This window comes from Nymphalis io, chromosome 1 (assembly GCF_905147045.1).
Source record: "Nymphalis io chromosome 1, ilAglIoxx1.1, whole genome shotgun sequence".
In the NCBI taxonomy this organism is placed as follows: domain Eukaryota; kingdom Metazoa; phylum Arthropoda; class Insecta; order Lepidoptera; family Nymphalidae; genus Nymphalis; species Nymphalis io.
In genome coordinates, this window is record NC_065888.1 from 484,011 (window position 1) to 499,062 (window position 15,052).

Sequence of the window (15,052 nt, forward strand, 5' to 3'; positions counted from 1 at the left end):
GCATGTCTAACCTTGTTACCCACCAGGAGCCGAAGGGACAGTCTGCATTTATAACTACGACTACCTGCGAACTCGTGCTTAGGCCGGTGACAAACTACAAGATGGTGAATAGTTGAAACAAATAATAAGTATTGTCATAAATATACATTTTATTATATTGAGAGTAAACGGCAACGTTATATTAATATTATTAAAAATGAATGAAAACTTGAATGATTTTAATAAACTATATTAAAATCAATTAGGCTTAATAACAATTAATAAAAATTTAAATATTGTTGTAAAATGGTATAATTTATGCAACATAATCTTATATACAATTTGCGGCCTCGACAGCGTTTATACGAAAAATAGGCTCTTTTGAATCATCATTTTAGAAGATTAATTTAAAATTAAAGTTACTATAACTTAAATTGCCGACTTCGTTTTATTAATATCTTAAGTATGAGCTACTAATTAAAAAAATGTTTAATTTATGTCAACGACAATTTTACTCGAAATCGAATCGAAACGTTATTGTTGCAGTTTAACCGTTTTCTTTTTCTACTAACACAACGACGCAGTTGTGTTCCGGTCGATATTAGGTCGGAATAGAATCGGGAACGTACCGTAACCGTTATAAATGAGTAGAATTGGGCCCCAGTTTAGTTTTTACGTGATCCACAAACATCAACAAAACAAACATTAACAGTTTCCTAATATAGATGTGTTCTAATAATTCGTCAATTGTAAATATCTATAGTAAATAATTTTAGAGTATATGAATAAAAATGACGACAAGTTCAAGTGTTAATGTTTAAAAACGGTGATTTAATAATTCTGAATTATAAAAAAAAGTTGAGTGTTTTATAAAAAAAAATATCTAAAGTTGACAAAGTTTTAATGAACATGATCCCTTAATTAAGTTTACAAGGTCAGCTCTTCCAATAAATTTATCCGATAATATTGATAACTGATTAATATTGAAACAAAAATACTTCTATTAAATAAATCCACCCAAATTGTTTTAATATTTGTAAAACAATGTTTTATTGGATTTCAAGAAGAACAAACAAACATTAGTACCGACCTTCTTTTAAACAATTGAAATGAATATATTAATAAATTAACTCACGCATTATTTAGTAACACACTAACCATTTGTCATGTAAAAAACGACAGTTACGATTGTAATTGTAACTTATAACTCGGTTCGAAAACAGATGTTAGAATTTTAGAATTCTAAATTCCATCCTCACCACCTCGATTAAAATCTTCAAGAAAAGTGTTACTTATTCCTTAAGGGCCTGCAACGCACATGCAAGCCATCGGGTGTCGCAGGTGTCCATGGGCAGTGGTAGTCACTTTCCATCAGGTGAGACTCCAGCTTTTTTGCCCGCGCTTACATAAAAAAAAGTTATCTTTTAACTGCACGGCAATCTGAAAACACAAATTGGATAGCCACTCATGTTGCCAAACTATAGCATGTATGGATGTATGTAGTTATTTATGTAAAAATAGTTTGAGACAAAAGTTTCACAGGCTTTCATGACAGTTCTCATAGAATAAAGATTCTACCGTGAAGAAATTACGACCTGGAAACTTGTTTTAAATAAGAGCCTCATTGAATAAGGTATATTTTGATTTTGAAATACCAGACACATAAACTACCGCTATTAACGGAACAGCGTGCTATTTCCCATCGAGAAGAATATAAGCACCCGTGCCATAACAGTCGGCTAAGGAATTGTTAATGTCAAGTACATTAATCAATACTATCAGCACTTAGCGCCTCAACAACATTTATTATGGCGGTAAAACAACCCACCAGGAATGTATTTCCAAAGAGGTTCGGCGTCGAGCAGGCGTCTCGCCGTGCAAGTCTGCCAAATCATTTCAATATAGTTTTTTAAAACATTCTACGTCGACCACAAATATATCATCGATTATTATTAAATTACATCGCTGTGATTCTGACTTGAAAATATAATATGGTAATACATTCAATATTTTATTTTGATTTCATGCAAAATGAAATAAAAAACCAGGCAGTCATAAGGACCGATAGAAGTGAAAACTTGAAACTGTTAACAATATTTGTCCATCAAAATCATTTCATCTATTGGCATTTTATCCATCAAAATACACAGTATGTAGCAAACTCGGTACAAAGTATTCATACAGCTTAATTTAAATTAATAATAGTTAAAATACATTTACATTATTTTTATATACAGTTAGTATTTATATAAATTTCAATCATTATTATGCTCCTTATTTTCCACATTACTTATTTGTACTTTCAACGATATCACATTAGTATGTCGGTGACGCGACGAGTTTATCCCCTACGATAAACCAGCGCAACTCGCCTAAAGAAGTTTCTTCTCACTTCAATAAAAGATTAGCAATTTTGCTTTGTACCCGCTCTAAAGTGGAACAGTATTGTATTATAAATAAAGATAACAGGACTATTAAAAAATCGCATGGAATACGTAAATCTAAGGTTTTTTTATCTCTACACTTCCTGCCATTGGAACAAACTACAGCTAGAACTCTGTAGGTATTTAATATTCTGTACCGTGGGCTTCTATAGGTACTAAAAACTATTATATGACCACTGTATCTTGAACTGTTAAAGGAATTAAACTTATACTGAACAACATAATTGTATATATATATATATATATATATATATATATATATATATATATTATTTGTCATGATACAAGCACAAGCCTTCTTTAAAATTATGAGTGATCCACACTTTAATGTTATAGCTAATACATATATAATAACAATAGATTGATATTGATAATTTTGAATAGTCAGACTTAAATTAAACACAAAAGTAAAAGTAACATCCTGTCAATGTCCCGCAGCTGAGCTCCTCCTCCCCTTTTGAGGAGAAGGTTAGTGAGTTAGTTATGTTACCACATTGTTTCACTGCGGTTTGGCACACTTATGGCACATTTTCATCCAACACCTGTAGGTTTCCTTACGATGTTTCCCTACATCGCCAAGCATAACATGAATTATAAACACTAACGAAGTCCATGAAAATTTAACCGGGTTGGCACGGGTTGAACCTTAATCTTCGGTTAATGTCCAGGTGTTCTAACCACTGCGTCACATTAGCTTTGCTCGGCTCGACTTGAATTTATGTAAATATTTAATTAAGTAGAATCAAAAGTGGATTACTAAGTCTTCCATTATATTCACAATTTAAACGCGATCATGACGTGCAATGAATATAACCGTTCGCGTAACGGACACCTCTCTGCGTTACTTCCACGTTGGAAACGGAGCGATTATAATTTCCTGTCTTAAGTTTCTCATCGCGATGAATTAATTGAATGCCGCTTCTTTGCCCCTGACAATGAAAGATGGCGCGTCAAAATGTTAACAATAGTCCGCCATAACGAAACCAGCCGGAATTATTTATCGGAAGAGGTTTTCACTTACCGAAATCATTTATCCAGCTCAAACATCACCGGCTTGCCGCGCTAGTGTTTATAGAGAAAATTAAGAGATAATATTATTTCACACTGTTTTCGAACAAATTCAATTATTGAATTTAGTTAGAATAGGGTCTATTATAATAAAACATTTTCTTATCATCTAAAAATATGTATTTGATGAAATAAATTCAAAATGATACTATGAAAAGAAATTACAAAATATATTTATATTATTATACATTTGTATTGTGATGTAGTAAGATCATGTTGTTTAATAGACAGATTGATTGTTCAGTACGTTATTTGTGTATTATAATATGTATTTGTTTATGTTATTACTTTAGTACCTGAGCGACCGAGCTCCGCGCGGCTCTAGTAGTTTGATATAAAAGTGTTTTTATTTGGGAAAAATGTTTTTTCCCTAGAAAGACACCGGTATATTTTTACTTTAAATGTAAAACGGCTATAACGGTCTGGCTCAAATTTTGTATTTGCATAAAATTTGAGCCAAACCGTTATAGCCGTTTCCGAGATACCGAGATACACGAAATAAATACATACACGCAAGAATTACTCATTTAATATTATAAGATTATTTAAAAAAAAAAACATGCAGAAAAATGTGGATTATATATATTTATTAACATCAAATGATATTATACTTTTAAAATATCAAAATTTGAGTATATTAAGGTAAAGTAATATCTTATGCTTACATGTAGATGTTGTTTCCCTCGAAATCAGTTTACATAACGTGTAATTGCGTAATGAACGTTTGATTTCATTTTTATTCAACTCTATTCAACGATCTTCACCTACAAGAATACAAAGGAAGTTAAAATTTTACTGCGCAGAAAAATATATCTAATTTTTTGCAATGCTATATAGTCGATACGGCAAAAGGAATAGAGTCGGTTTGATTAAACAAACTTGTAAACAAGGTGCAAAAACAAAAAGTCACCCCTTTCAGCATCGCACCCGACCTATTTAAGTGAACTTAATACGTCATCCTGAAAGACGTCGCATAATGGAACTATAATTACTCCACAAAATCAATGCATCCTTCCCGAGGCGAGTTATTCAACTCTATACCGCAGACATCGACACTTAATTAGCTTGTATTGAATAAAGTGAGATTGATTTATCTTTTTTCTAAAATGCCTCTCTTTCTGCTCAAACTTTGAACATAATAGTAAATTTAATAAAATCATTTTTTTTATATTTGGAGATATCAACCAACCAATATAAATGCAAGGTGCAACTCAAAAAAAGGAAAGGAGGCCTTAGCCAGTCACCAATAGAACATTCACAGGCTGTTACTGTAATATTTTTTGACATAATATATATATATATATATATATTTTTAAGCTTAAAAAGCCGAAATAGCCTAGTAGTTAGAACGCGATAATCTTAAACGATGATCGTGGGTTCAAACCCGGGCAAGCACCACTCAATTTTCATGTGCTCAATTTGGGTTTATAATTAATCTCGTGCTTGACGGTGAAAGAAAACATCGTGAGGAAACCTACATATATATTTTAACTTATAAACTGTAAAACGCATCAGTTGCTGTACGGTACGATGTATTCAAAGATTGCGTTATATTTTACCAAACTAAAATTTGTACAAAATATTTCACCCCTAAGGGTGGAATAAGGTAAGTAATGGATTCATCACTTATTTCTTTAGACGGCGCTGTCTTGCCAAAGCAATTTTCCCTAATATATTTTACTTTGGTTGCGTAATTTTGAAATGTTAATTGTAGAATTATTGCGCTATATATGTAACTCAAAATGTTTTTATACGCTGTAATGTAATAATAAACTGTTGATTTAAAAACGGCCGCTATTTTTCATTCCGCATTTTCCATAAAACTATCCTAGCCCGCAACGCATTGCTCGGCATTTATTTATTAGAAATGAGTGACGCAACGAAGAGTGTAATATGCGACTTATACATTAAACAGTAGTTTAACTTTAATGTCATAATAGCTAAGGTCGTTTATCGATTGCGCGTTAGGACAATCATCAACTAATGTTTGGCCAATTAGCAGCTTAATTTTTAAGTATTTGTGCGTATTATATTATTTACAGTAGTGTGAGTTTTTTAACCATCGATGACACTAATTTCTTCGGAGTATTTTATTGTCTTTTTTGTTCAATACCTTAATAATAAAATAAAAATTAAACAGTATACAGTTATTATTACATTATATGTATTATAATCCATATACAGAGTACCTACAACTTTCTTGTCGAAGTAGCAGTATTTCTACCTTTAATTATGCTTTTAATATTGCTATGGTATTAATGATTAACAAATTGTAAAAAAATACAGTCCTAATGGCTTTAATGAAAAGGTTTGGAGCTTTTTCCACCACGCCGATGTAGTGCGGGTTAGTGATTACACATATTTATTTAACATAAAAAATTATGAACTTGAAAACTTCGTGGTTCTGTCCGGTTTGCGCGATATTCCGGTAAAGGTCCACTTTATATCTGCTTAGCTTACCACTAAATTGTTTTAATTGAATAATATTAATAAGAATTTAAAGGTATGTCGTTCTTACATTTACAGGCAAATTATTAAACATAAAAATCCATCTTTTGTCCCCATTGGTGACGGGAGGGGTGTTTCATTTTTCTCCCAATTCGGAATTGCAATTCAACGCAAAAATGGTGCTAGCAATCTAGTCACCATTCGGCAAGGTCATCATTTGCATAGAACATTTTTAATTTTGATTTATATATACTTGTTTCAGCCCATGATTTAAACAAATCTTATGTTAATTGAATATGACGATATAATACATATCTTGGATCAACATTAAGTCTCATTTTCCCCGGATAATAACTGCCTTATTAGACTTTATTGATGTCCATAGGCGACCATAACGTAATCATTAGAAACACTCGTACTGAAATAATAATAAATGCAAACGACTGTAAACTTAAAATAAATGTCGAATACCATTTCAACTGTTCTAGCCGTCGCAAATTACTGAAACGGCGACCGGACACGAAATTAATCAGTATTAAATCACTCCGCTGGCTATGGGAAGAAAAATTCATTAAAGAAATGCGCTTCTACGGTTGAACTCATTGTTGTTAGGCGAAGTTAAAATAATATCGTTAGCCAAAAACTGAGTAATATTTGTTATGATGTTTATTATTTCCTATGGCTGTTTTTTGTTAACTCCACAAACGTATTTTCACCACTAAATTTTCATGTGCTTAATTTGTGTTTATAATTCATATCGTACTTGACGGTAAAAGAAAACATCGTGAGGAAGCCTGTATTTGTCTAATTTCATTGAAATTATGCCACACGGGTATTCTACCAACCCGCATTGGAGCAGCATGGTGGAATAAGCCGCAAAACTTCTCAAAAGGGAGAGGAGGCCTTAGCCTAGCAGTGGGACATTAACAGGCTGGTTCTGTTACATTTGAACTGTACAGTGTAAACCATACATTAAATACATTAAATATCTAAAGTTTTACTGTTTTACTACTTATTAATAATAAGAAGTACACAGCCATAAAATAAAATAATAAAAAAACAGAATGAAATAATTACCCTTTACTTAACCGATAATAAAAAGAAATCTAAATATTAAAACAAAATTATTGCTTGTAAAGATGTACCATCGCATCGAAACAAAAAAAAAACTCATCACAAATACCAAAACGTAAATATGTATCGAAGAACGTATTCGCATTGTTGCGTTGACGATAATATTGCATACAAATTTCTAGCACAAAGTAATCAATCCTCTTCAATGGGAGGTGAAGAATCGGATACACTGTTACGGATGGGGGAACAAACCGAAACGAAGTGGAACTACCGAAACACGATCCGCAATTCTTATATCCATCTTGTAAAGATATTATGCGATTCTTTTAAAGTACCATATAGATATATGTAAGTGGTAATATATAAGAGATTTTCCTGTAACCCGCATGGCTGATAATAACAATACTTTCGTTTATTACGTTTTTAAAATTATGTAATAGCGTTACATTAATATTCAATCATTCATAAAAATGCTTAAAATAAAACAATAGTTTGTATTCTAAGGTCCACGTAAGAGGTTTCGAAATGAAAGATATCGCCGACAATTCTGTAACGTGTGCTAAATTGTACATGCTCTTTTTATTATTTAATGAAGACTGAATTTGATCCTGTAGCCCTCGGGAGTCGTCTTGACGTGCTCTGTCAATTAAGCTATGTATCAAATTACCTGCCCGGGGTCTTAACACGCTGTTTATATATGTATTAAGCTTCCGTGACGTTTAAGTTAGGATTAACACAAGCGGCCGACGTCCGCTGTTTGTTCGCCGTTGTCTGATGACGTCATGCAACAATAGCTTCCGTCCATAGCATCGCTTGATTTAACATCACTCTATTCTATCAAGATAATAAAAAACGAACAAACTAACTTTGTAATTTATATTATTAATTAAGATGGTATCGGAATTGGGCTACACACTATTGGGCACGTGATCCTCTCCTCTTAAAAAGAAGTTTTTGAAAACTTATAAGGTATGTTCCATCACAATATTCCACTGCGGGGTGATGTATACACATAGCGGCATTACATCCGAAACATTCAAGTTTTCGCACAACGATTTCCTTCACAGCCGAGCACTGGAGGAATTGTACAAAAGACAATTAAGCACACAATAATTTTTCCGTTGATCTGGGTGAAAGATTGTGATCGCTGCGATATCTGTCCATTTCATATGTATTTTATATATAGATTCCGCATGCAACTTTGTATGGAGAGGGGGTTTAGGTACACGATTATGTCCTGTGTACATAAGAACAGTACTCTGACAACAGGTATTCAAATTTTACGATGGTCACTTAAATAGTAAGACGTGATAAAGTAACAAATAGACAAACACATTTTCGCATTTATTAGTTAGGATTATCTCTGTAAATCAATCACCGAACAGTTTTTTTTATAAGTCACAATATATCTTGTACAAACATTCACATATTTTTTTTACAAACAATCGACGAATACGATTCAAACAAAAGTCATTTGGATTATATAGAGCCCATTCCAATATTTAAACTAGTAAGGTTCCTTAAAGCCTTATGTACGTTTATAATCAAACAGCGGTTTCTGAACAAAAGTTACGTTCCTCAATTCTCTATTATATATTATATAGAAAATGTTGTTCAATATTTATTTGTGTAAGTCTTGAAAGGCGTTCAGATCTCAATATCACTTATATCGTGGGTAATATGATTGATTAGATTTTTCCAACATCTACATACAAAAATTATATGTCCGTTTTTATCCAAAATTGCTTAAAAGTTATAATCGTTGTCAATTTTATAAATACTAATAACGATAATCCTTTAATATTCCACGCTGCGTTTTACCCCAGTGATTCGAAGCGCATTCAACTCACTGAATCACTGTAGGTTAGGGGACATATATAGTCGTTCGTGTGGCAGAATTTCATACAACCCGATGTAACAAACCACACGATGTCTGCTCTTGCCGTCGAGCACGAAATTAATCATAAACATATATAAGGCACATTAAAACGGCTTCAGTTAATATCCGTAACGCACGTGTACAGTCAAGGTCATCATCGTCATCCTTTCTATACAGTAAAGTTTAACCATTAAAATATATATCTCGTTTACAAAATATCCCTGCCTCACAACAATTATATTTGCAAAATAAGATATTATATGCTAAATATTTATATTTGGAAACTTTTCATCCAACAAAGTCAACTCGTTCCCACTATTTCCAAATTAAAATCTTTGTATGAAATAATGACATCACTAATTATTCTTGTGAAAAATATGATAATGTACAATATATAACATTCAAGATATTACCTGTGATAATATTACAATATTAGTTGGTGGTAGGACTTTGTGGTTCTAAGGGTGAATGAGGCATTTAAATTACAGTTGCAAGGTCCATTATATCTTAGATCCCATGGTTGGCGGCGCATTGACGGTGTAAGGAATAGTTTAAATACTTCTAACAGTGCTAATGTGAGTGAGCGTAGATGGTCACATACCAATCAATCAGCTGCTATACACTTATTTCCTCGAATGCTTTGCTAAACTAAATTTTATTAAGTGTCCGACACGAACACGCGGCACATTTGTCACCGAAATTGACGGTTATTTTATAGAGCAAAGAAAACCAATAATTAAATACGATCATTTCACTTAAGTTATACTAATACTATTAAGCTGTCTAAGTATTTAAAACAGTTTTACTTAAAAGGGTTCTGTCTGAGATGTATGTTATATTCTATTAAAGTAAGTTTTCTAAGTTTATAAAGAAATATTTTCAAAGGATTTATGCAAATGTTAAGTACAAAGTCTGGTTTATGTTCAAAAATCTGAAATCTCAAACGTATTACCGCTTATAAGTTTTAAGTGACTTTATGTTATCTAAGACAAGATATATCTTTATCGTAAAATATTAAACTATACTTACAACGCTTACATTTTTTTTTGTAGTCCAATACTAACTAAGCTATGAAGTATTAAGGTTAAGACGTTTTGCTTGCTCAGGTTCTAATAGAAAGAAATGTTTTGTGAACAATACATAAATTGTAGACGTAAAATCTTGTAAAGGACAGCCACGTTGGATGAAACCAGCAAGTTACGGATGTAGCTCTGCCACGTGTTTACACTAACCTGCACTAGAGCAGCCTGATTTCGAACTTGTACGGTTAGACAAAATTGCAGCGCAAAAGCAATGAACGCTATGTATTATGTGTATGGAGAGTTATTATTAATTAATATAAATGAAAACCTATATGGATAAAAAAATAAAGGGTAAAAATATTATAAAATAAATTTGGTCTGGTAATCGCTGGGTAAACTTGGCAAGTCGATAAACCCAAGAAAACTTCCGGAGAAGGTTGTAACTGGAACAACAAATAGACTGATCTTTTTTTTGAATATATGAATAAGGTAATGACAGCACGATACGGTAGCATGTGCATGCATGATCCCGTATATGTATGAATGTTATCTATCATTTAGCATGACACCTCCTATATATCCACCATTTTTATGATGATGCAAAATTGCTTATAGTGACCGCATTTCAAAATGATCAAAATTGACGGTCTAATTATTAATTTTCTTAAGGAAAAAGGTACGCTAACACAGGATTCTAAACCGTCAATTCCGAATACGTCTTCATATTTAGAGCTGGATAATTCGAATTAACTGTCTTCAATTATTCTTATGAAACTCGCAGTTAGTTTTATCATAAATAATTTGACTAAAACTTTGAGAAAAAAATGGTAAATCGAGATTTTGATTTTCAAATTGTATAATGTAATGTTAATTTTTCATTAACATTACATTATACAATTTTCAACATCAAACTTCCTAGACTGATGTTTTTTCTTAGTTCAAGCAATCTTGTATTAAAATTTAAAAATTCAAGTCTATTCTAAGAACATTCGCAAATATTCATCACAGTTGTAGATAAAAATTAATTATGGAAGTTACGGAACAAAATTATTTGAACATTTAATGTTCAGGATCCAATTTATTTAATGGAAATATCATAAATTATGTATTGAATTAAATATTATATTAGGACTGTATTGCGGGATGTTGAGTCAAGAAACATTGGTACCGTTATGTAAAAACTTTCTATCTCGGTGAATGAACGGATGGTACCCTGGGAAACTGTAATAGCGTTCAAAGTTCACTGAAATGAAGTCTCATTTATACACTGTATTAAGTTTGTCTATAATATAAAGCCTTAGATTATGTACATTCTCAGGAACTACCGGTCCAAATTGATTAATTATTTTTGGCTATATCACTTCAAGCACGGCGCTAAGGAGAGGGGCAGTAAGCACAAATGTAAATACGCCAAGCTCAGAAAGTAATGTATAATTAAAATAAAGCGCGAGTGTAACCACGGAGCACGACTAATAATATTATGTATAACATATTCCAATCGAAGAAGGAATAGATAAATGAGATTTCTATATGTCACATAACAACACTATGTCACATAACTACTTGTATCCATTTTAGTTTGACTTTCAAAGTTCCAATAATAACTTTACCGATATTCAAGAGTCCATTTTTTCGCAAATCCATACTGAATATCATGGATTATTAAAGGTCTCGACCAATGATATCGCGTCAATTTATTGTCAAAGTTGTTTGTTTGTGTTTACTCGTCTTATGGTTGGAATAGGCTTTACTTATACAATGATCATAATGATGTATTGAGGTATCCGAGTAATAACTAAACGGTTATAAGTATTAACCGAGTGCTCTGAGGAATTATTCTCTCTAATTCCTGCTTCCCCCTTCCTTCTTAAGTCCACGCGAGCTGGTTCTCGATGTCACCGCCTAACTGTGACATCAATTCCATCGCGAACAAAGAAATTTGGCAACTCCTTTCTTTGTCGCACTTCCAAAAAATGGAATTCCTTACCAGCTCACGTATTCCCCTCCTCTTACAACCCGGGTTCCTTCAAACGAGGCGTGAAGAGGCATCTTGCGGGCCGGCAAGGCGAAGGCGGCTAGTGCAGAACGTTTTTCCCGTCTGTACTGGCCGTCGTCGCGTTTGGACTCTATTACCACTTACCATCAGGTGGAGTAGAGTCATTTGCCCTCCCGGCGATATAAAAAAAAAAAAAAATAACCGAACGCACCCGCAGGCTGTTCATTACTGATAATATATTTACAATCAATCCATAAAAATAAATATAAGCAAGTTATTTTATTAATAACAATATATTTAACTTTTTATATATTAAATATATTAATACATATTAAACATTTCGTGACTCGAAAATCAGTGTTGAAATCTCAAATCCCACGTAAAGTAGAATGGTATACCTATTTGGGACAGATCAGGGTGACAGACACTTTTTTTTATAATATAAGTAGGCAGATGGACCGCCTAATGTTAAGTGGTCAAAACTGCCCATATGTATTGGGGCCGCTTGAAATATTAATCATTTCTTACGCCAATGCGCCACCAACCTTAGGAACTAAGATGTTATGTCCTTTTTTTATCGTTGGAAAAACGCGTTACGTTACGTTACATTACGTTACGTTACGTATATGGGGCTCGCCGGTGTCCAAGGCGCCGAGTGCGCCCCATACATCGGAATACCCACTAAAAAACGATACCCTTTCCGTCTTAACGAGGAGCGCCACGGGATCGCTTTTGCATGCAACCGTGAAAGATGTTATGTCCTGTAGTAACCCAGTGTATCTACTACACTCATATCACTCACCCTTCCATCCGGACACAACAAGCCTAAGTATTGCTGTTTGCCGGTAGAGTAGGTAACGAGAGGGCGGTACCTAATTAAACAATTGTAACATATTATTCTTCATTATCATGGATGTACTAGCTGTACTTAAATGTTTTTTTGTTTTTGTTAATTTTTATTGTAGTTTCTTATTTTTCGAATATTTATATAGATAATTTAGTTAAAACTTTGTGCCTGGAATACCTAATTTATCATGAGTAAAATGTTTCTTTATTTCTTTTAATATACTATAACTCCATAATGTTTTTCATATTATTTCATATAATTCTTTTTAGGTAATACACAATACAATCTTTAAAAAAAACACTTTTTATATTGAAAATAAGAACAAGCTACTTAAAATATTCTTGTAGATAGAAAATGTGGCTCTTAATAACAAAAAAATCACCGGTCAAATCCGAGTAAGCACCGCTTTTTAATGTGTCTACCTTATTCGTTTTTATAAATCATCTCGTACAGCGCACAGAATTAAAACATCATTAAAACAAACTTTTGCTTAAACGACATCGTACGAAATAGTATTAACAGGATACGAGTCCTTTGCCTAGCAATTGGATATCAACTGTCTGTTAATCATTTTGCCGACGGAATGCGTTATCAAGTATTGCAAATATTGCTAATGTGACGCCAGATTTTGAACAAAAGATTATTATGTCTCTTGTGCTTATGTCTCTTGTGCTTGTTAGAACACTGGCTCACTCTTTTAGAGGAAAATTCATACTGAACCAGTTATTTATTTTCATCAGGTTTGCTCCTGCCACAGATAAACTATTTGCCTACATTAATTTGAAGCATTTTTTAATAACTTTCGATGACTAGTTTTATATATAAATATCGTATTTCTGAACTCTTTGATCAGAAGCCAAAACAAACAACGTGATAGTTTTTATTAAAAAAATATATAAACAAATATTTTCACGCAAAAAAAATGTATAGCAATTCGTTTTGCGTGAAAATATTTAAAAAAAAATAGTAGGTATATCAATTTCAAAATATCACAAATAAAATATTAAAGAACTTTTACTATCTGAGATATCTACCCACATATCGGCACATAAACAAGATTTATGTATAATACAGAGCTTAGATATAAATAGAACTGAAAAAAAAATGATAAATATAATACGCCGAATATTTATTTGAAAAACAGGACACATTAAGTATATAAATTATTATTGTTTGTATAAATATTTACAAAAAGAAGGTAAAACCATTTTTTTAAGAAAATATTTTAAGTATTCAATATTGAAAATATTGTCATATACATGTAAATTAAGATTTAACAAGATGGATGACCATTTTTTCCTCATAGGAGTTAAGCTTAAGCCGGCACAACGCGACTGACAACTACAAACTTCATTACTAATTACTGTTAATTTTTTCAATAGTAACTGATAAAAGCTAAATAAATATAATATTTAGTTTATTTAAAAAGAAACCGCGAATAAATTAGATCGTATTTTAAGAAACAAAACGTATATTTAATATGTTCCGTCCATAATCCTGTTCTAATGGATATATTATTATTAATTCATGGAAAGCTGTCTTTATATTCGTAACTTTAGGCTTGAATAATATTATCGAAAAATATTGTTATTATAATAACACTTAAATATATGCCAATACTTTTACGTTAATGCAGTTTTAGTTAGATAGACTTTAATAAACCTTTCGCTATAGAAGACATGAAACGAATATATCAAATGCCTCGTTGTAAAAGTCCCGTTACGTCTCCAAATTATTTCATTTTGTATGAAACCCCTTCAATTAAGTGCTTAATATCACACGTAATCAGTTTAAAATATCTCGAAGTACGAGAACATAAATCGAGTAGTAAGTAAAGAAACGACAAACGTTTGTAAATTAGTGAATAGCAATAACTCTTAATATTATTCGAACAATACATGTCGAAGATTATTAAATCTAGTCCTACCTTCACTTATAAACTGCAAAACATAAAACACATATACCTATATTGTGACCACAGGAGACACGCACATGAAAATATCACGTAACACAGACACAGTAGCACTGCACAGGACTGTTACGACAACACGAGACGTACACAAAGCTCGAGCGACGGAGCGGTACTGCCGGAGCGGAGTCGGCGCCCTGACTCACCCCCCACCCCTCTAGTTTTCAGCGCACTCTTGATTTTGTAGCCTTACTGCAAATAAATGTAACCTTTTTGATAGCGTTTTCTCATAATTTGCCTAATTTTTTCTTTGTAAGCATGTTTCTTGAAAAAATATATTAAAGTAATGAAAATATATTTTTTACTTATTAGTTCTTGGTGAAATG

The 15,052-nt window shown here is 32.4% G+C and overlaps 1 protein-coding gene across 6 annotated transcripts in view; it reads right to left on the reverse strand.

Moving 5' to 3' along the window:
- The window catches only part of LOC126771384 (zwei Ig domain protein zig-8-like), a 434,006-nt gene extending 419,178 nt beyond the window's left edge, over positions 1-14,828 (reverse strand). For 5 of the 6 annotated variants that reach the window (XM_050491282.1, XM_050491275.1, XM_050491267.1 and 2 more), the window contains exon 1: positions 14,685-14,822. The gene's annotated coding sequence lies outside the window, so the exon portion shown is untranslated. Of the gene's footprint in view, positions 1-14,684 lie in introns of all 6 variants that reach the window. The other variant, XM_050491254.1, reaches the window with a different exon arrangement.
- Positions 14,829-15,052: the final 224 nt, after the last annotated feature.